Raw genomic sequence first — 20,345 nt, forward strand, 5'->3', positions numbered from 1 at the left:
AAAGTCGTGCACTTGTTCAGGCTCTTGCCGGTGGGGATCGACGGACACCATAAAAGCTCACGGTGTTTCAGCAAAATAGACATACTTTTTTGGTCTATTTTCTCAATAGAAAAACTGATGTGTATAGCTAGACAGATTGATAGGTATGCATTAGCGGTAGAACAAAAGAATAAAACGTAATAAAAATGATTACATAACTTTCGCATAACATCAGAAATTGTACACAGTTACATATCTGAACAAAATACCAGCAATTCAATAACTGTAGATAGAAATCATATGGACAATTAGCTTGCACTTCCTTTTGATTTGAAAACAGTACAGTTAGCTGCTAGCTTAGCTAAATGTTTTGGATATAAAATTGCACCATGAAATAAAATCCACCAGTAAGTAACAGTCAAACATGGCTAAAACAGACCTAGAAGCATAAAACACAACATAATAAAGCTAGCTTTTAGTTCTGAACTACTCTGAGATTACTAAAATGTGTATTTTACCTCGGTTCGAGCAATCCTGTGCAACTGAGCAGACCCACAGCTCCCATGAATGCTCTACAGTACCAGCGACAGCAGATGGCGCCATTTCACTCCCAATTTATATTACATGTATTTACAGAAGCACATACACAAGCGTCGGGAGAATTTGAAAGAGATCATTTATATTTACGTCTCCCAAAACACAAGCCAGTGCAGCAGCCGACAGAATAGATACTTACAGTTTCTTATTTCTGCGTTGAAATATCAACAGATTTTTAACGTCAACCTTAAATGTTTGGCATTGTGTTTGTAATAAACAGTTTGTAACTGTATTAACCCTCCTGTTATGTTCGTTTCTGGGGTACACCAATGATGTTCGTGGGTCAATTTGACCCGGAACAGAATAGGAGAGTTATAATCTAAATATATTTACATTTAAAAATGAGGAGGAAACCAACCACAGGAAATAAAATGGTGCCATCTTGTGGCCTGAAGTTCAGATTGAACAGGTGAACAACAGTTGATCACAACAGCCAAATTAGTCAGCTTCATCCCTCATGTTAGTTTTGGAGCCTTGCAATTAAATTTATTTCAATTTGTACATTTTTAAATGCACAGCTGAATGACAATAAATCTGTCTATGGCTATTAAAGAAAAAAAAAAGAAAAAGAAATCAGATAATTGGGTCACTTCAGGCTGCAGTGTGATATCGGAGGCATGTTGAGGAGTTAATGTGATCATCTCAGTTGGGCTGGAGTGAAAAATAGTTGAACCAATCAGGACAGTGGATCCTGAGTACAGCCTCTGACATGCAATTATATTTCTTGTTTTTCAATTTTGATATGTTGCTCTCAATAGGTTAACCTACATTTGTTCCTTACTAACTTCTTATATTATTTCCTAATGAAAACTCATTTTAAATTATATGTTTATTACTTGTGAAGCATTATATTCTGGATTTGCTGCATCTTTGGTTTTATTGTGTTGTATTTTTCCACCAGTTTGTATCAAGAGCTCGGATCTATTTTATGATCCTTCATACCTTCATACCTTCATATCTTCACACCATCTGACTGCAAAGCTGCATTCTGCATCACATTGGCACAGGTTATCATTGTGCAATGACAGGTCAATCCAGAACGACTGTCACAATAAATAACCTAAAAGTGGCATTTCTAATAATAATTTAAAAAAATCAAATACTTGCACAGATAAAATGAAAGTATTAACAAAGCTGTTGTTTCAGCTAAGTATGTTTTTGCTGTTCTTCCTTTTTATTTTACTGTACTTAGCATAAGTATAGAATAATAACAAAATCTGCACTTATTTTATGTGACTGAACTAGTCTTTAAAGCAGGCGTGTCCAAATTTTTGCCATGTGTGCCAAAATTTTAGCCTCAAAAGTAGTTACGGGCCAAAAAACAACAACCTAAAATCAAGCAAATAACAAAGCCAGATATTTATTCTAGACCCAAAACTTAAAAGGGATTTTTACTACGGTTATTAGGGCCTTTTAACACAGAAAAAAGGAGTAAATTTCTGTCAAAAACTAAGGAATTATGTGATTAATCTCTTAAAATTGTACATTTTGACATTTGAAATTCTAAAATTTTAGTGTCGCAAATGCAGAATTATGAAGGTGGAGCCAGGATGAATTTGCATATTTCTTTTTCACCCCCAGGGAATTTCCATTTTGCTCTCATTGGCTCTTTTGTTGAGCAACTTGGGTTAAGAGCAACAGCACAGACTTAGACTTAGACTTCCTTTATTGTCATTGTACAAAAAACACAAGGTGAATCTTGACAACGAAATGTTGTTACTTGGCTACCAGTGTAACAGAGCTAAAACCTTATACTACACAATAAATAAATAAATACAATACAAGTGCCATAGAATACACAGTTCAGTGTTGTGAACAAAACTAAACTAAAGTGCATGTATTGACCATGTTCATGGGGGGGTGGTTTGGTTTGTGAGTGTGTGGAGGGGTGTTATGTGGCGTTAAGCAGTCTGATGGCCCCGGGGAAGAAACTGTTCAGTAGTCCGTGAGCATTCCTTGATTAGCAGACCTGGAATGTTTTCCGGACCTGCAGCTTTCCGCGCGCTGACCTTCCTCAGAACCTTCCGCACTGCTGATGTTTCTAGTCTGAGCGCCTGTTCATCGGGGAGTGGCGTCGCTTTCCTCGCAGGGTTGTTGTTCAGCTCCTCAAATCTTCCGAAGAAGTTGTTGAGCTCGTTGAGGAAGCCAGTGTCGTTCTGGTAGGATGGGGGTGTGGGTTTGTAGTCTGTGATAGACTGGATGCCCTGCCAGTTTCCTGGTGTTGTTGGAGTCCTGGAAGAGACCCTGGATTTTCCGGCTGTGGCTCGCTTAGCGTCTCTGATGGCCTGGTTCAGGTTGACCCTCGCAGACCTGAGAGCCGCAGCATCACCAGATCTGAAAGCAGCATTGCGTTCTCTCAGCTTCGTTCCCACCTCCTTGGTCATCCAAGGTTTCTGGTTTGCCCGAGTGACTATTGTTTTTGTTGCTGTGCACTCAAAACAGTCCTGCAGTGCAGACATGGCGCCCTCAGGCCATACTCTCACCTTCTTCACTGCAGGTCTCTCTCTGATGAGCCGGGGCTTCAATGCACAGCTTCAATGCACAATGTCTAAACTGTATTAAAAACTTCAGTATAACTCCAATTCTTAATATCACAAAACTGCTAAGATATACACTCTTACTAAGTATTTTTAGCTTTTTTTAGACAAAACAAACTTACAAGTAACTTTTCAGCAGAGAGTAGCTTTATTTAGCAGATGGTACCAGTTCCAATGACATATGAATTCACTTTTAAGACAATTTCCCAATGTTATAACTGAAATAATGTGGGAATAGAACTTGTGTTTTTTCACCAGTTGTTTACTTAAAACAAGTTCCCCACTTAGCTTTGTCTGAACTCAAGTTCACCAAGACGTTTGCCCTCAAAGAGAAACAAAAAAATACTTGAAAAAATTGTGTTTTTGCAGTGAACCAATCAATATCGGACTTAAAATACACAGAGAATGTACTAAATTTCAATTGCAAACTGCATTGAAAAGTCCAGTATTATTCAAAATTTAAGACAAGAATTGATGCTGATCAACATGAAATGATCAAGAAAATCCTGATTTTCCTGCATCTGGAACTTTGCGTGCAAAGCGGAAGCAGAAAGCTGTCAATCTGTCACTCTGGAGCATCTGAGTAATGCAGACATGATGGTGAATTAAATTACCTCTTTTCATTTCCATTTTGTTTGTTCATTTGGTTGACATACTTTCACTTCAATGGAACAAGTGTTTGGAACAAGCGTTCACGTGAATCAGAAGGAAATGTTTCTCACCTGGAGGTTTATAAATCCACTTAGAAACACGGCTGCAAATGGAGAATGGCTGTTATTTTAGCGTTACTGCAAATGTTTTTTCCTTAAATAAATAAAATAACTGATTAGCAGGGCTGACAAGATTAGATCAGATAATATGTGTGGCCTTGCAGACTGAACATATAGTTGGAGAATCAATTATAAGCAATGAGCAGTTTTAGCCCAGTCATGTTCCTTGAAATAAATTCAGTTTAAAGATTAAGTTAATTTACTGTTTTGCTTTCAGAGCAATTTCCCTGAAAACAGGGAATAGTCCAGCTTCATGGTTAGTGTAAAACTTATTTCCCAGGTTTAAATTTATCATAGCAAATTATCCTGGCACAGATGAAGTACTTTGAACTTTAGGGGAAAAGCTTAAACATTTAAGAACAGCTAAATATTCACTGCATTATGTAAGTATATCATCCAAGTCAAAGTTGCTCTACAACTGTTTTCCCTTGTCTTTTACCTGAACAGAGTTTAAATCACTGATGCATCCTTTAGGTCAGGGGTGTTCAAACCTTTTGCCACGTGGTTCAAAACTTTAGATTCACAAGAAGATACGGGTCAAAAACTAACAACCTAAAATCAAGCAGATAAAATCGCCTGATATTTATTGTAGATTCAAAACCTGCAAGGCATTTTAATAACAGTGTATTAGAGCTCTTGTAGATAGAAAAATAGGAGCAAATTTCTGACAAAAACTCAGGAATTTTGTAACTAATCTCAGAAATTTCACTCTGATGGATTTATCTAATTTCTTCATGAGGTAAAATGTGTTTTTTGTTGCCAGAGTGTGTATGTGAAGTCAAAGGAGAGAGATAAGATATGGGTCAACGTCACGTTAAGGCACCGCTCCCACATCCAACTGAGCATGCTGGGCTACAAATCACATTGTTATTTTAAATGTTTATTTATCACATTTTCAAAAATTATAGGTTACAGTTTTGTCCTTCTAACTAACACATAGTTCCCGATATTATGTAGTTGCGGACCACAAAAAGTGAGACCACGGTCAGGAAATGGCCCTCGCGCCACACTTTGAATCACTGCATTCTTCTGTTTAATTTTCTCAGCTGCAGGCAGAACAAAAGTAGAGCAGCAATGATTTAGCATATTTTACACCCATAGGACATTTGACTCATTCGTACGGCAACATGTAGAGATTTGATCATTTAATAATGGTTCTGTCAACAACAAATCTGTATCAGATTAGATTAGAAGATTTAAAGTTTCCATGCAAACACAATGAGAAACCAAGCAAGGTGCAAACTGCATTGAAAAGTCCAGTATTATTCAAAATTTAAGACAAGAATTGATGCTGATCAACATGAAATGATCAAGAAAATCCTGATTTTCCTGCATCTGGAACTTTGCGTGCAAAGCGGAAGCAGAAAGCTGTCAATCTGTCACTCTGGAGCATCTGAGTAATGCAGACATGATGGTGAATTAAATTACCTCTTTTCATTTCCATTTTGTTTGTTCATTTGGTTGACATACTTTCACTTCAATGGAACAAGGTGTGTTTGGAACAAGCGTTCACGTGAATCAGAAGGAAATGTTTCTCACCTGGAGGTTTATAAATCCACTTAGAAACACGGCTGCAAATGGAGAATGGCTGTTATTTTAGCATTACTGCAAATGTTTTTTCCTTAAATAAATAAAATAACTGATTAGCAGGGCTGACAAGATTAGATCAGATAATATGTGTGGCCTTGCAGACTGAACATATAGTTGGAGAATCAATTATAAAGCAATGAGCAGTTTTAGCCCAGTCATGTTCCTTGAAATAAATTCAGTTTAAAGATTAAGTTAATTTACTGTTTTGCTTTCAGAGCAATTTCCCTGAAAACAGGGAATAGTCCAGCTTCATGGTTAGTGTAAAACTTATTTCCCAGGTTTAAATTTATCATAGCAAATTATCCTGGCACAGATGAAGTACTTTGAACTTTAGGGGGAAAGCTTAAACATTTAAGAACAGCTAAATATTCACTGCATTATGTAAGTATATCATCCAAGTCAAAGTTGCTCTACAACTGTTTTCCCTTGTCTTTTACCTGAACAGAGTTTAAATCACTGATGCATTCTTTAGGTCAGGGGTGTTCAAACATTTTGCCACGTGGTTCAAAACTTTAGATTCACAAGAAGATACGGGTCAAAAAACTAACAACCTAAAATCAAGCAGATATTTATTATCAAGCCCGATATTTATTGTAGATTCAAAACCTGAAAGGCATTTTAATAACAGTGTATTAGAGCTCTTGTAGATAGAAAAATAGGAATACATTTCTGTGAAAAACTTCGGAATATTATGATTAAACTCAAACCTTTCTAGAAAACTTAGAAATTTTCAAAAATTTTAAATTCAGAAATGTGTTTTATTTTCTAGAAAATCTCAGAGATTACTCTAGCTAAAGCTTCTTAATTCTTTGAATTTTCAATATTCTGATTTCTGTCTGCAATATTTATGGATACTTTCCTTATACTACTACTCATGGCATGTTTTGTTCATCTTACTTTAATATGTGCTGAATTTTCAGCTCTGTAAAGCTGAAAATTAAACATTAAACAAATCTAAGATACTCTGTGATAATTAATTTAGTTTATAGAGGTAGAAGTCAAAGAAAAGACCCAGTAATAAACAGATTCATATGAATGTCTAACCTGACCAAATTGTGCTAAAATATGAGGAAGCAGCTGAGTTTCATTGTTTCTTACTTGAAAAGAAGGAGTACTGGACTTGTGCCAGCTAACAGTATATAAGGTATTGTTGCAGTGCTGTCGCTTGAGATGCTTTTCACCAGAGAGGCACTTTGACAGGTAAAAGCTTCAAACTGCATTCAGAGATGTTTTTACATAAGTCTATGGGTTAAAAAAAAAAACATAATTTTGACATATTTTGAACATGAATGTAGGTGCTATAATGATAGTCTTTTATTTTGATATTTTTAAAACAGGTTTGACAAATTTGGGAAAATGGCAGGTCTAATGATGCTGCCTTTACTGCTGCTGTCAGTGATACGTAAGTAGCTACTCCAGTCAGTATTAAATGAATGTATCTACGTTAGTTTATCCAGAGACGTTAAGCATAAATATCAGTGTTGTACTATTTGGATATTGTTTTACTACTGTACAACTTTGCTAAATTATTACTAAACCTAATTTTTGTCCCTTGAACATCACTGTAGCAATCAAAGCAATTTAAATAATCCTGCAACTGATAAATAACCAATATAATTTTCCTGCAGAGAATTTAAAGCGATAAGAGCCAACTTTGAATTTATAAAAAGGCTTTATCTTTAAAAGTGACATTTACATTTATGGTGTGAAATATACAGTTGAAGAATCATACTCTGGATGGCTATAAATAAATGCTCTTCTCTTTTTTAAAAGAAAAACAACAAAACTACTAAATACATGAGAGCAAAGCAAAATGAAAACTTGTGTCAATAAAAGTTCTAAATTATATAGCAATCATATCCTAATTCATAAAATTTTCAGATTATTTATTGTTAATTGATAAATAAGTTCACCTGTAATTACATCTGAAAAATGTTTGTCATTCCAGTCCTGTCACACAAATCAAAAAAGTTTTATTTGTTGACATTTTTTACTTTGATATAAAATTCTATTTGTTATATAGCTGGAGTGACCACGCAATTAGCTACAGGTAAGCTGAAAGTTTATATCTTATCTTTCTATCTGTCTGTCTATCTAAACATATATAATCTCTGACTTTACCTCTGGATATCACATTTTGAAAACATTTTGAGCTTCTATTTGGCTCTCGACTTTCTAGAAAACTGTCCAAATGTTTAAAAAAAAACACCCAGCAGTCTTTGGCAGGAAATTAATGTTTCTCTGTGTCTGGAAAATGAGCTGGTTTAAAAACCTTCCTAATGTTACATCACAAATTAGCAGACACTGCCCATCACCTGGTCAGCTGGTTTTACTGTTGTACACGCTGTACAATGGCTGCTGGAAAAGACAAGAGCTTGTTCACAAAAAACATTTGTTGCATCCTTGGTTGCAGCAATCAAAGAAGTGGAAGAGGCTGATTCAGGGTCAACATTGTACCACATACAATGACCCTTTGTTTGCAGCCATGTTGACTTGTATAAAGTGTGAGTGTAAAGATTAGTTGCATGGCCGTCTTATTTTATGAGAATGTTCTTGGATAGCCAATAAACGTATTCAAGGAAACACCATAAACTCCCTTTAAACTTGGACTCGCCGTGCAGAACTGACTGACTAAGGCTCACTTCTTTCTTATTTCTACTATTTCTTCTTCAAAACCATAAAAAAGTAATTGTTCAGTGAAATGTTTTTTTTAAAACTGGAGTACATCAAAGAAAGGTAAAAGTTGAGATTGTCTGTTCAATATTTGCAGTAATTGTCTGCAGACATTTTTCAATAGAAAGCAAAAATATTGTCTAAACATGTTTTACCCTAATATTTGAATTTCCACAACATAAAGTAACAAAATAACCTGACATTATCTTTGCATATTGGTTTGAGTTATTTTTATAAGTTACTTGATGAATTATTAATAATAATAAAAAAAACTAATTATTGTCACGCCTTAAATAGGTCTTAATTTTTGACATTACTTTTTAAAATTTAAATTATATTTTCTGTTTTGATAGATGGAATATCTAGGACTATTTCAAGATATTGTCTTTGTTATTAATTGGAATGATTATAAATGGTAGTTATTCCATTGAAAAAATGGTTTACACGTTGTCACACAATGAAACAGATTTTATTTATTGAGAATAGTTTTCATAAATGTCCAAATATCTTTATTTCAGAATTTTGGTAAGGTTAAATTTTAATCAATCTGTCTCGGCCTGTCTGTCGTGGAGAATTATCCTTTCTCCATGCTAAGTTCTTGATATATGAGGGTGAAGAAGAGTCAGAAAGTTGAATTCATGAATTCAAGCAGCTGGTCCATTTCTCATGCTACCTTCAGGAGCCAGCAGGACAAAATGGCATCAAGGAAAAGTTTGTCGTCGTTTTTGTTAGCCTCTATCTAAGCTACGCCCTAAAGAGGGCGTTCCCTAGTGCCTCATTTCCTTTAACCTTAGCTTTGAAGGTGTTTCCTAACATGTCATTTCCGAGCAACTAGCTAAAAGAGGTGAAAACAGAATTTATCCTCAACATTGTCTGTCTCGAAACTATATATTAACACTTTTTATAAGATGTTATCATCCAGAAAGTCTAATTTAATCAAATTATCTATTTTCTAGGACCTTTCTACCCAATTGCTGGAACAACAAGCTCTCGTTCAGATGATGGAAGCTCACCTACAATTTCACTCCTACGAACCTTTAGCTATTTCGGACAATATTACTCTCAGATTTACGTATGTTACTTGACGTCTTGTACTTCCAATCACTTCCCTATTTACTGTAATCATGAAGACAAAATGTAAACATTTACAAAAAGTGTATCAATAGTCAGACCTAATTTAGAGCTCCTTTCTCAGGTGAACCACAATGGACATCTGACCTTTAATGCACCATGGTCAAGTTTTTCTCCTCAACCTTTTCCAATGTATGGAACCAGAGACATCATTGCTCCATTCTGGACTGATTTAGACAACACAGTCAATGGTGATATCTACTATGTTCAGTACACCAGTGGCTCTTCTCCAACAAGTTACACAGGATATCAACACATACTTCCCAGCTCTTAATTTTCAGGCCAACTGGATCTTTATAGCAACATGGCATGAAGTTCCCTATTTTTCATTGAGTGGAACAGTAAGTGATCTGTTTTTAACTACTGAATCAAATTAAAGCAGTGTGCAAACAAAGTTTTTGTTTCTTTAAATTCATTCTCAATAAATACACTTATTTTCCCAGCAAAACACCTGTCAGGCTGTCTTGACTACCAATGGCCAATATTCATTTGTGCTGATGAATTATGGGTCAATAGCCTTCACATCAATATCTGTACAGGTTAGATATTCAAATAAATGCTTGTATAAATATATGTTTTATTTGCCTTGTCTTGGTCCCAACAAATGTAAATTTCTCTGAAAAATAACATTTTATTGACTTGTGCACATTTAATTTCTAGGCTGGATATGATACGATCAATTCCTCTCACCACTTCACCATCCCTGGATCATTCTCCAGTGATGCAACTGGACCTAACTCAGCTTTTAGTCTTGGCAGTAATGTCAACGTACCCGGTCGCTGGGCCTTCCGTGTTGATCATGGATCATTAGTCTGCCATTTTAATGGTAGGAGAACAGAGTCTCTGTGGGTACTTTATAAAAATGAACACGTGTATCATGGACATGAGAAAAAACTTCAATCTGTCTCCTGTTAGAACAATAAGGTTATTAAAATAACTGTGTTGAAACTGAAAAATCTCTTCAGTTTAATTCTTTGTTTTCATTATAACTGTAATGTTTGAAATACCACAAACTAACATATCATTAAAGCAGCCTTAAAATTACCTATACTCTTTTTTTGCTTAAAGGTCTACCTGTTCAACTTGGCGACTCTTTCTGGAGTGACAGCACCTGTGCACAGAAGTGCACCTGCACCAGAGCAGGGCTGCAATGCTCCTACAATCCCTGCTCCTTCTCCCAAATCTGTCGGCCAGCAGCCTTTCAGTACTCCTGCCAGACAGTGCAAAGACAAACCTGCACCGTCAGTGGAGATCCACATTACTACACCTTTGACAACTCAGTGTTTCACTTTCAAGGCACATGCACTTACGTTCTGTCAGAGCAGTCAGAATGAACTGCCCTACTATAGAGTGGAGGGGAAGAACGGCATCAGGGGAGCACACGTGTTGCATGGACCCAACTGGTCAAAGTTTTTGTTCATGATGAAACTATTGAGCTGGTTAAAGGACGTCAGAGTCAGGCCAAGGTAACAGGACCCTCTTATGTTCTGTAATATAGACCCCGTTTTTTGTTTATATTTGTAACAACTTTTTGTTGCCATCCTTACAGGTCAATGGAAGCTTTGTAACAACTCCGTTTTCCCTCAGAAATGGCTCTATCCAGGTTTATCAGTCAGGTTTCTCTGTGGTCGTCAGCACTGACTTTGGCCTGATGGTGTCTTATGACAGGTTTTTATATGTCCGTATCAGTGTGCCCTACACATACCAAAATAGCACGTGTGGACTCTGTGGAAACTTCAACAATCACCCTGGAGATGACTTTCGAACCCGTCAGGGTGAAGTGGTGAGCTCTGATGTGGTTTTTGCCAACAGCTGGAAAGCATCTGGTGATGATGAGCCTGGTTGTGATCCTCAGTGTGAAGGTCTGGCCTGTGCCGGCTGCACAGCAGCTCAGACATCACTGTACAGAAACTCTGCCCACTGTGGTATTCTTGAGAACAGCACAGGACCGTTTGCTGCATGCCATCAACAACTTGCTCCAGGATCTTATGTGGATAGCTGTGTGTATGATCTCTGTGTCAGTGGAGGATATCAACCCATTCTGTGCCAAGCTCTAAATGTCTACTCAAGTCAGTGTCAACAAAATGGGATCCAGCCACAAAGCTGGCGGAGTTCTGGTTTCTGTGGTATGTCTGTCAGTCACAATTTTAAGTGATGTTTATATTCAAAGTTTGATAGTAAATATTTCTTGTGTTTAGAAATACCCTGCCCAGCCAATAGCCACTTTGAGGCCCAGGGTACCTGATGTCCGTCTACATGTGTCAACCCCAATTCCACTGACAAACTGCCCCCTGCCCAATCAAGAGAGCTGTGTCTGCAATTCAGGCTACCTCCTGAGTGGAGGGGTCTGTGTCCCTCATGCTGACTGTGGCTGCAGCTTTGAGGGTCACTACTATCGCTCAGGAGAAACTGTCATACTGGATGCAGACTGTGGGAGGCGCTGTACATGTAGTTATGGCTCCATGACTTGCAGCTCTCACAGCTGTGGTCAACATGAGTCCTGCAGGGTGGAGGATGGAGTAAGAGGGTGCACACCAAACAGTTTTGCAACATGTTGGATAAGAGGACCAGGATCATATCAGACATTTGATGGAGTGATGTACCATTACCCAGAGCATGTCGGTTGAGCCTTGCAAAAGTTATGGGATCCTCTCATCACTCGCACTTCATGGTCACTGTGGAAAAAGTTCCACAGGGGGCGCAGGGTTTCTCTAATGTGCTAAAGTTTGAGGCAGAGGGAACACAAGTTGCTATTGAGATGGCAAGTAGTAGCACTGTTAAGGTAAATGACAGAAATCATTTTCTGCCAATACAACAAATACATAACATGTAACTTGATGTAACTATGTTATCAAAACGTATTTTTGAAACTTTGTGTACATATCGCATATTGTGAGATTATCCTTAGTGGTTTAATCTTAAGCCTCTGTTTAATCAAAACAACCCAAATGTGTTAAACGTAAGAGGGAAAATTGGCAAGATTTTATCAGCTCTGCTATCCTTTCACTGTTGTGGAAAATGAACTACAAAATAATGAATGAACTGTAAACAGTATTTTTGAGTTAAAATTTATTTTTGGAAGCTTTCTCTAGTGAGAAGCACAGCAATATTTTATTTCTCCATGCATTTGTAATATTTTGAACATCTACCCCAAAATCTTTTCTAAAGTTTTTTTTTATTTTATGTCTTAAAGGTTGATGGTCAGCTGATCAGACTGCCGTTCAGCTCTGGGTCCAACAGAATCCGCATCTTCCAAAGCAGCACTCACAGTGTCATCCTTCGCACAGCCTTTGGTGTAACGCTGCAGACTGTCTGGCCTCACTTTGTCCGTGTCACTCACCAGGTGTCTACAGTGGTTTATTAGGTGGACTTTGTGGAAACTACAATGCTGACCAGAATGATGACTTCCGTACACCCAACAGTACTCTAGTCAGTGACTCCCAGATGTTTGGGGACAGTTGGCGAAATGGCTCCCTGGCAGATCACTGTGTGGAAAACAGACCTCGTAACTCTGTAACCAACTTCAATTCCAGTGACTACTGTGGAGTTCTTACTTCACACACTGGACCATTTACATCATGCTGGGCTACAGTGAACCCATGGCAGCAGGTAGAGGCATGTGTAGGAATCCTCCAGAGCTCCAGTGATCCAGCATCAACACTATGTGAGGTTCTACGAGATTATGCACTGATGTGTCAACATAACGGTGTGTCTCTGGGACAGTGGAGAAATGCAACTGGCTGTGGTAAGTTCTAGAACCACATTTGATAGAGATGCCTTTGAAATTAACACGTACATGACAACTTCTTTTGAAAATACTTTCATTTCCTCCCTACAGAACTAAAACTGTCCATCAAACAGTCATTATGAAACATTGTGGAAGCTCATGTCCGACTTCCTGCCCAGCCTCTCATTCGCCTTCACCTCCTGGCATTGTGACACTCAGTGCCAGGAGGGCTGCCAGTGTAATGATGGGTTTGTCCTCAATGGTAACCAGTGTGTGCCTCCGACATCCTGTGGATGCTTTCATGATGGACGCTATCGGCAAGCTGGTGAACAGTTCTGGGATGGTGAAGAATGTCAGAGCTTTTGCACCTGTAATGGTGTAACTGGTGTAGTCCAATGTTCCCCAAATTCATGTGGACCTCAGGAGTCCTGCCATGTTGTGGGGGTGAGTTTGGCTGCCATCCAAACCCTCATGGCACCTGCTCTGCCTCTGGAGACCCTCACTACCTGACCTTTGATGGCAAGGCCTACGACTTCATGGGAACCTGCCGTTATGTTCTGGCAACAGTTTGCAATAATACTCTGAACCCTCATCAGTTTTCTGTGAAAGCAAAGAACGAACCGTGGCTTGGACTGCCAGTTTCTATCACGGCTGAAGTTTTTGTAGATGTCTTGGGCTATGAAGTGCGTATGTGGAGAGGCAACAGGGGTACTGTGGAGGTAAGCCAGGCTGTCTCTGATGGAAGATAGCTAAATATTTAAAGCTGTTTAAAGTAGTTTAGAAATTACTTTTGTAAAGTACTTTTCAAAGTCAAAACATTTCTTCTTGCTATATTACCAAACTCCTGTCCAGTTCTTAAATATCCACATTAGTAATAATCCAGAAATAACAGTTGTGTGTCTCCCATAAAAAACTTGTTTTCTTCACAGGTGAATGGAATCACAAGAAACCTGCCAATTGTTTTCAATGGAAGCCTTTCAATTTTTGGAAGTGGATCTCAAATATTTGTCAATGCAGAGTTTGGACTGAGCATCATGTATGATGGAAGTAGCACAGTGTCCATTTCTGTCCCCCCAAGCTACAGGTAGTCTATCTAATCTTCAACACAGCTTTAATTTAAATATAATTTTCTTCAATCTTATAGTTATCAAATGAATGCCTTTTTAGAACTGTAAAAAGAGGATATCATCATTGTCTGTTTCATTGTCATTAAGTGTTCAACATTTTGATTTAGTCTTTCTTATTGATCAGAGGAAAGATGTGTGGACTTTGTGGAAAACTTCAATGAAAATAGAAATGATGACTTCCACACTCCAAGTGGAGCATTGACCAACTCCGCAGATGCTTTTGGGGCATCTTGGAAGGTTCCTGGGAACTACACCTGCAGTGACGGCTGTGGCTCTTCATGTGCACAATGCAACGATGATCAATCCGCCAGGGCCCAGTGTGAGGTGATCCAGGCAGCTGACGGCCCCTTCAGCTTCTGCCACGAGGAAGTGGATCCAGCTCCATATTTCAGTGACTGCCTCTTTGATGTCTGTGTGTCGGAAATCGAGGCAGTGATCTTCTGTGCAGGGCTCTAGAGACATATGTCAGTGCCTGTCAGTCTGCTAATATCTGAGTCTACCCTTGGAGGCAAAACACCACTTGCAGTGAGTATGGAAGGCAGTGTGCTATTTAAGTATTCAATCAAAAAAAGTATCTTCCTCAAAAGTCTCTCAAAATATGTGATATCCAATGTTTGAGCTTGTTTTAACCAACTTGTCATCCTTCTTTTCCTCAGGAATTGAGTGTCCAGCCAACAGCCATTATGAGCTGTGTGGAACAGACTGTGGCAACACCTGTGCCAGCAGCATTGATGCTGTCTGTGACCATTTTTGCTCTGAGGGATGTTTCTGTGATGAAGGTTTTTCCAGGAGTGGAGGAAGCTGTGTGCCTGTGGAAAGCTGTGGCTGTCAGCATGATGGCTTTTACTTCAATGTAGGTCATTCAGTTCACTTTACTCTTGATAAATTAGCTGAGAATCAAGACTGAATGACTTTGAAGAATGAATCATTGAGGTGCTGCATTTCAAGAAAACAACTCACGCATAATTTCACCTTCTGTGACCACAAAACAAAACCAAAAGACAACATTTCAAAAGGAGAGTTTAATAGACCTTCACAAGTCTCATTGGGTAAAATTCTTGGTATCTGAAAGTGTCATTTTCATTTAGTCTGATAATTGTATGGAAGGATGGTTTTTTCTCACGAAGACAAAAGAAGATTCTGGCTGAGGCTGGGTTTAAAGGCACACAGATTAGAAGCAGCCAACAGTCCAAAATTAGCCTTAAGAATAGAACATAGTTTTCTAATGAAACCCAACAATGGAAAGCAAAAAAGAATTGAAAGGTGCCCTTCCCCAAATAAAATAGCATTGTGTGGAATTAACATATATTTTCAGACATCAGTAGACATTTTTAGGTTCTGCGATCAATTCTGGCTACCACTTTTTACACATCAATGCAGTCCTGAATCATTAGATGTTTACCAATCTTCAAATTGGAGCATGAATGTATGCATATTTGTGAGTGTGATTGGTTCAGTGTGGCAATAGTGTGAAGTTCTTTGAGTGCTCCCTATGACTAGAAAAACACTAAAATTCAGTCCTTTTCTATTTAGCTTTTGAAGTTTTCATAGATATGCAGAAATTAGCATTAGAACATTTGATTTCAAATGTGATTTCATGTGATTTCAAGTTAAATCTCAAGTACAAGGATAGACTATATATATATCGCATCAATCTTCTTAATGTTGTCAAACAACCTAATATTTTCATGTTTCTCATCTTGCAGGCCGGTGAGTCCTTCTGGACAGACGGTTGTTCCCAACGGTGTGAATGTCGAGCACCCAATGTCCTGATCTGCAGTCCCTCACCATGCACTCCTGCACAGGAGTGCACCATCAGAAATGGCCAGCTGGGCTGTTATGATGCCATGTCTACCTGTACTGTGTGGGGTGACCCACACTACATCACCTTCGATGGAGCCCTTGCCCATTTTCAGGGATCATGCTCTTACGTCATCACTGAAAGCTTGAGCCACAGCAACAATGAAAACTCAGTACAAAGTCGTGGCCACCAACAAGCACAGAGGAAACAACCTTGTGTCTTTCGTATCATCAGTTGATATATACCTCTTGAATCCTCATCAGAGAGTTACTGTCAGGCTTGGACCTAACAAGAGAGTCAAGGTAAACTTTATTTTAAATTCAGGATAAACAACCAAGATTTCTTGTGCTAAAATCTTTGGTCTTACTCTCTGAACTTTCATCATAACAGGTAAATGGAGCTGAGGTTTCTCTTCCCATGACTGCAGGGAGTTTTGGTCAGGTGATGAGGCAGGGAAGTTACATAGTGTTTGATGCTGTTGATGTCATAGTCCAGTTTGATGGCTCTAGTACTTTACTGGTCAGGATGGGCCGCAACTACCAGAACAGAGTCAGTGGAATGTGTGGGAATTTCAATGGTGATCCCAGTGATGACAAAGTTTTGCCCAATGGTACTTTGGCCCAAAACGACAACCAGTTTGGCCACAGCTGGAAATCAGAGACAAGCCAAGCAGGGTGAGCTCATGCTCCATTTATTTGCCTTTACCTGATAAAATTTTAACAATTGCAAATGTCTGTGCACATATCTGCTGTCTAAAATCTTTTAAACGTCAAAACGACTTTCTAGATGTGGATCCACTGATGAGAGAAGTGGTGATGGACTAAGTGACTGCAGCTTCATAGAAGAATACACAGAACTCTGCAGAGTCATCACTAACACCAGTGGCCCATTCAGTTCTTGTCACCTGCATCTGACCCCCAACCATTTTTCATTTCCTGTGTTTACGATCTCTGCCTCTACACACCAGCCAATGGCATGCTATGTTCTGCTGTTTCTGCTTATGAGAAAACCTGCACCAATTTGGGCCTAAGCATCCCTGACTGGCGCTCTCTTTGCGTTGTGGTATGCTTGTTTTGCTCAATAAAATCACAGCAATGACTTAGTTGATTTTATGCAATGTTTGTTTTGAAACTTTCTTGGCCTTTTCATTGACTCAGCTGAAACAGACCCCTGTGAACAGCTGGACTGTGCAGAGCATGAATGGTGTGGTAAGAAAAATGATGTGTACGGCTGCTTCTGTGATGAGCATCATCATCGACCCAACAATGAGAGCTACGGTACATGCAACACCTTTTAAATCTTCTGTTTTTCATATGAAGAACTGTAATGATAATAACGTTCCAAATATGATTTGTTCGCTGGTGCTTTAGAGTCGGTGCCTAAAGTTGAAGCATTATCTTAGTTTTACTACATCATTTTGTGTTGTTGGTCTCAAAGCCTCAAAATATGTTTCTCCCTCTGGTGAGCAGACTCAAACATCGACTGCTCCAGCAGTTCTGGCACATGTCAATATCTCGCTGCCAGCTGTTTGAAGCGGGCTTCCACTCCAGTGCTCTCCATCTCCAAGACAGATCCTGCAATGGTACGCTCCAGGACGGACGACTCATCTTCCATTTTGACAATGACGACCATCTGTGTGGGACAGCTCTTAGGGTAACATTCATGAGATGGAACATCTTCTTTAAAGCTCCCAATATGTTACCTAACTTGATTGATAGTATTCTGTCATATCACTGTTTAGAGCAATGGAACCCACTTCATGTATGAGAACACTATTGAAGGAAATGTGGATCCTCATGGAGGTTTGATCAGCCGTCAGAGGAATCTTCACCTGGATTTCTGCTGTATTTACCCTCTGGCTCAGGCTCTGTCAATGGCTGTGGGCATCAACCCTGTGGAGAGGTGATCATACCATTTTCTCCCTGTGGTTCTTTTCACCATTATGTCTATAACCAGTTGTTGGTTGTTTTTTCTTTACAGTGGACTCCTGTAAGCAAATTGGGTGTGAGCTTATCAGATGCATTTAACAGTGTTGCCGCATTAAATGTTTCTTCTGCAGCATTTTGAGAAAAAAGCTTCCTATTGGCACTGGATCATATCGTGTGAGGATGATCCCATATGAGGATGAAGACTTCCTCTCCCTTCAGCACAAATAGAAACATAGAACTGGAAGTTGATGAGATGTTTTACGTGGAGGTACGAACGGAAGGGGTGGATCAACGCCAATTTGCCACAGTTCTGGACTCTTGCTGGGCCACACCAGTCAACCAAGCAAACTACTGTCCGCTGGGATCTCATCACTTTGCAGTAAGTGAGATCATCTTGTTCTTTTCAATTATTTCAGTCTCTTCTTGCTGTCAGTCTAAGTCTAACCCTTTGCTTCTGTTTCACAGGTGTCCTAATCCAGAAGATGGAACCGTAGAGGTGATTCAGAACGGTGTCTCCACTGTGTCTCGTTTCTCCTTCAGGATGTTCACCTTCACCAACCACACACAGATTTACTTGCACTGCAGTGTCCACTTGTGTCTTTTGAGAAACAACAACTGCAGAGCTGTAAGTTTTATTGTATGATTTTAGTGGCTATACTGTATTTACTTAAGCTGTGCACCTTTAATGTTGCTGTTTTTCATATTTTTTCTAGCATTGCTACCCAGGTCACCACACTCTGTTCAAGAGGGACATATCTTACCATGACTCTGCTGCTCTGTCAATTGGACCATTGGTACTTGGGGCACAACCAAATACTGGTAAAGTTCTATCACATCTTTATCATTTTGTAATTACAAAGTTAATGACAATTGATTGACAAAATCTATGTATCTCTCTTTTTTATATAGGTGGACTAATCCAAAGAAACAGTGTGAATCCAAAGATATTGGCGTCAGATGGTACAGGCCATCTGGCATCAATTGTTACCCTGCTTGTCAGTTTGCTGATGACCAGAATTCTGGTCAATTGATATCAAAGAATAATCACACTTTAACATCCAATAAATTTAGTTATGATTCATGAAGGTAAGAGGTATTTTCTGGGTTTTGGTTTGTACTCATTATGCGAGAAACATGAGTTATTTTGGTTTTCTAACATCTGGTGCACTGTTGTGTTTTAGATGATTTGTGGAATCAATACCAGTCAGTTGTTTTGTGGGATTTTTAAAATCCATTATTGTTGATAATTATTTTTCATATATGACAGGATATGAAATATTAACTCTTTTGGATACAAGGTTACATGTAAGTGTACCAAATTAATGTTTGCAGGAATGATCTTGAAGTGCTAAACTGACTAAAATTAAGCATGATTTTGTCATTGTCTAACTTTTGTTTTATGTGGTGGGTGATACTCTGTTATGAAAGGGATTAATAAAAATATTCCAGTGAATTTTATTTTGTACTTTTCGTGTTTTTTTTTTCATGTTGATAAAAATCTTTAGCCAAACATTTAGAGTATAATACAATAAAATATAATTCAGAACATATCTGTATTCTATTTTCCCCAGTTTAGAATTTGAACAGTTTGTTTTTATGGTGTGGCTTCCAACCTCAGCAGTTAGTGAAAATGAGTTAGTAAATAATCTCCAATAATATCCTTGGAAAACAATTGAAGGAAGAGTTAGGATCAGGAATCATGAGCAGACAGGTAACTATTCCTGAGAGGACATTCCCTCATAAGTTTTCCACTTGGTGGATCAGTCAGCACCTGCTAATGACCAAATGCGAGTAAAAAATATGAAGTGGTGTGTTAATTTGACCAACTCACCTGCTGCAATTTGAACAGAAAAAAGAAATTCAGAATGAATTCCTGTACAGGGGAGGAGTGGCCGACTAATGCACAGTATCGACCAGAGGTGTCAAACTTCAGTCCTCAAGAGCCAGTGTCCTGCAGTTTTTAGATGTGCCACAAGTACAAAACGCTGGAATAAAATGGCTTAATTACCACCTCCTTGTGTAGATAAGTTGTCCAGAACCTTGTTAATGAGCTAATTATTCTATTCAGGTGTGGTGCAGCAGAGGCACGTCTAAAAGTTGCAGGACACCGGCCCTTGAGGACTGGAGTTTGACACCCCTGGTATAGACTAAAGCACATAAACGGGCCAGCCTGGAGGTGTCATAATTTGACTAAAAATGTAATAGTAAAAAATTATCATTTTTACAGCCCATTGGTTGATTTTATTGATGGATATTGGGCTTATTCAATGAAATCCCTCAGTCCTCCTTGGCCCACCACTTCCCTCTCCTCCAAGGTTATCAATGTACCAAAAGATTCTAGTTCAACAATTACCGAAATACTATAAGAACATTTAAGATAGACTTTTTACCAAATACTTTTTCACTCTTACTTGAGAAATTTTTTGGACGGATATCTTTTTACCTTTAAAAACATGTTGAATAACGCTTCATTTTTAATTTCAAC

At 38.5% G+C, this 20,345-nt stretch overlaps 1 pseudogene; it reads left to right on the top strand.

Annotated features, from left to right (window-relative positions):
* The first annotated feature begins 6,829 nt into the window (after positions 1-6,829).
* LOC129377675 (alpha-tectorin-like) lies at positions 6,830-19,318 on the top strand (annotated as a pseudogene).
* Positions 19,319-20,345: the final 1,027 nt, after the last annotated feature.

The sequence above is a fragment of the Poeciliopsis prolifica genome, unplaced genomic scaffold (assembly GCF_027474105.1).
Source record: "Poeciliopsis prolifica strain line A6 unplaced genomic scaffold, Auburn_PproV2 SCAFFOLD049, whole genome shotgun sequence".
Classification (NCBI taxonomy): domain Eukaryota; kingdom Metazoa; phylum Chordata; class Actinopteri; order Cyprinodontiformes; family Poeciliidae; genus Poeciliopsis; species Poeciliopsis prolifica.